Source organism: Gymnodraco acuticeps, unplaced genomic scaffold (genome assembly GCF_902827175.1).
Source record: "Gymnodraco acuticeps unplaced genomic scaffold, fGymAcu1.1, whole genome shotgun sequence".
Lineage (NCBI taxonomy): Eukaryota > Metazoa > Chordata > Actinopteri > Perciformes > Bathydraconidae > Gymnodraco > Gymnodraco acuticeps.
Genome location: NW_022990192.1, coordinates 434,187 through 436,778, shown reverse-complemented (window position 1 = coordinate 436,778; position 2,592 = coordinate 434,187).

Below are 2,592 nucleotides of genomic sequence, written 5' to 3'. Positions count from 1 at the left end.
GACCTCAGTCTCACTCGGGGGTTCTGGAAATTCCGGAGTTGGTGAAAAAGACCACGAGTTGCTCTCAGGGGGCGAGTAGAGGGCCATGCTGACTCGCTGACCAGCTGCAAGGCTGTCAGGGCTGGAGTCAGATCCTGGGCTTTCGCTCACACTCTCATAATATTTCTCATCTTCAATCTCATTCTCAGAGCTGTACTCGCTCTCTACATCACTAGCAATAGTTAATCTACCCTCACCTGACTGGGATGGAGAATCATAGCCGCGGGAAGTCATTTTGCTCAGGGGGTGCTGCCAAAAGTGGGGATGGAGCCGCTTTAAAAAAAAAAAAAAAGGCGGTGCCGGGCCTGGCTGTCAGCGATACGAGCCGCATAAATTGTTTGTTAAAGGCGAGACACGGCAGGCAAAAACATCGTTTTTCATGCACTGGTCAATTTTGAGATGTTGTGCTATTTTGATTCCATAACATGTTTTCTTTCAGGCTTTTGGAAGGAAAACGTACAAAATACACATTTAAGTGTTCATTTTACTATAGTTTGTCTATTTGCGTCTGTAGATTTCTCCTAAATTCACCAAAAGTTAGCATTCTAACGTAACATAAAGTACCGCGACCGCTGTGTGCACCATGTCAACAGAGGTATCGCTGGAAAGCTGTGTCTCTCCTGCACAATGATCTCATCGGATCCAAATATGGTCATTTCCTTTGTATAAGCAACCAATCGTGAAAGCACAAAAGGGTCATTGGCTGGTGTCAATTTCTGACAACGTGATTCGTTCAGATGCATCACGTGGTGTGCTAAAACACTTCCTGGTTAGCTTTCCGCTAGAAATTTAAATCTCAAAATGGCAAAAGAATGGCGAAAAAAACGTTCACAGAGAAGACAACAACAATTGTCACTTGCACGAAGCAAGGTTATACAAAACACAAATGACCCCGAACATGAAATACCTTCACGGAGTGCGTCGATGCGCAAGCTGTCATCCAACGAACAGGAGGGTTTAGCTAGCGCCTCACTGCAATCTTTAAAGGTCCTTTTCTCAAAATGAGTTTTTTCTCCTACTCTGAGTCCGAAATTTCCACTTCAGTTGCACTTACATACATCAAACCTTCCAGTTATATTCCTATCAATATTATGAAGGCTTTTACAGAAGGGTTTGTTCATATATCATTCATAGCCTGAATTATATAAGATTTTATACCTAGAAACATGGCGAAAATTGATATTTTAGGGCTGTTGACAGTATCACTGTCAACATTTTAGGGCTGTTGACAGTATCACTGTTTCTGTTCATCTTAATTTTGTATTTTCTCACTCCATACCATATCCCAAATGTATCTATTGGTTTGTATTTGCTGATTATATCTCCATATCTCTTCAAATAGGTCTCAACATCATGGTCTGGTTTTTCTTTATTAAACAAGTAAACAGAAGAGCGTCTGAGAGGCGTTTTTGCTTTTTACCTGACTAAGTGGTCTAATGGTCATTGGAGCGAGGGGCGGGTCTAAAATGGATAAGATTGTTAAGAGATTTAAATTAAACAGCGGTTCTGGACTGGTCACCCAGCTGTCTCTCGAGTCTTTTTTTCAAATCAGCTGCTCTTCATTTATTTTTCCTGCTATCCTCTGTGACAGCAGAAGGTGGGAACTGGCAGCATCCTCTGTGGTTCCTCCTAATGTAATTGTTGCTGTAGAACATGTTTCAGTGTGATGATGGTGCACCATGGCTCATTTGAATTGAAGGAGCATATTCTCTGAACTGTTGCTTTAACTCTGAACATGTGACTTCTCTGTGTGAACGTGTTCTTCTCAGCTCGAGCAAACTGGTGGAATGACTCCAGAGTGAGTTCACTGACGTGTTCCTGAGACGATAGGAAACTCTGTTTACCTTATTTTCTGATTTCTCCTCAGGACTCCAGGCTGAAGGAGAACACACCACAACAGGTAACGTGCTCAATTTATTCACCCTGTTACTCTTTAAGTGATTCCAGTCTGTAAACAACCTTTATCATAAAACATGATGCAGTTTAAAGACTTCACCCCTAGCCAATGTTGTAGTCAAGTCAGCAATTCACGAGTCCAAGTCACGAGTCCAAGTCACTCTCGAGTCACCACTCTTCGAGTCCGAGTCCAAGTCCGAGTCACCAAGGGAGAGTCCAAGTCAAGTCCGAGTCACAAGTCTTCATGTATTAATATTCGTGGATGTGTTGAAATATAGCTGCTCCTCTACATTGCTTTTATCCTGTCATGTTATACTAATCTGTCTATTGAACTGCTGTGAAGCCAGTTTGGCTTCTGTTGTAATAGGTGCTATACAAATATAAAGCTTATTACTAATATTAATATTATTATTATTACTATTATTATTATTATTATTACTATTATTATTATTATTATTATTATTATTATTATTATTATTATTATTATTATTATTATTATTATTATTATTATTGTAAATTACCTTTAATATGTCTAACTATATTTAAAATGAGTTACCTTTTAGAGAAGTGATTATATTTGTATGCCAATATTTTCCTATGGTAAAGTTTTCGTTTTCAATCAATCAATCAATGTTTATTTATATAGCCCAATATCAC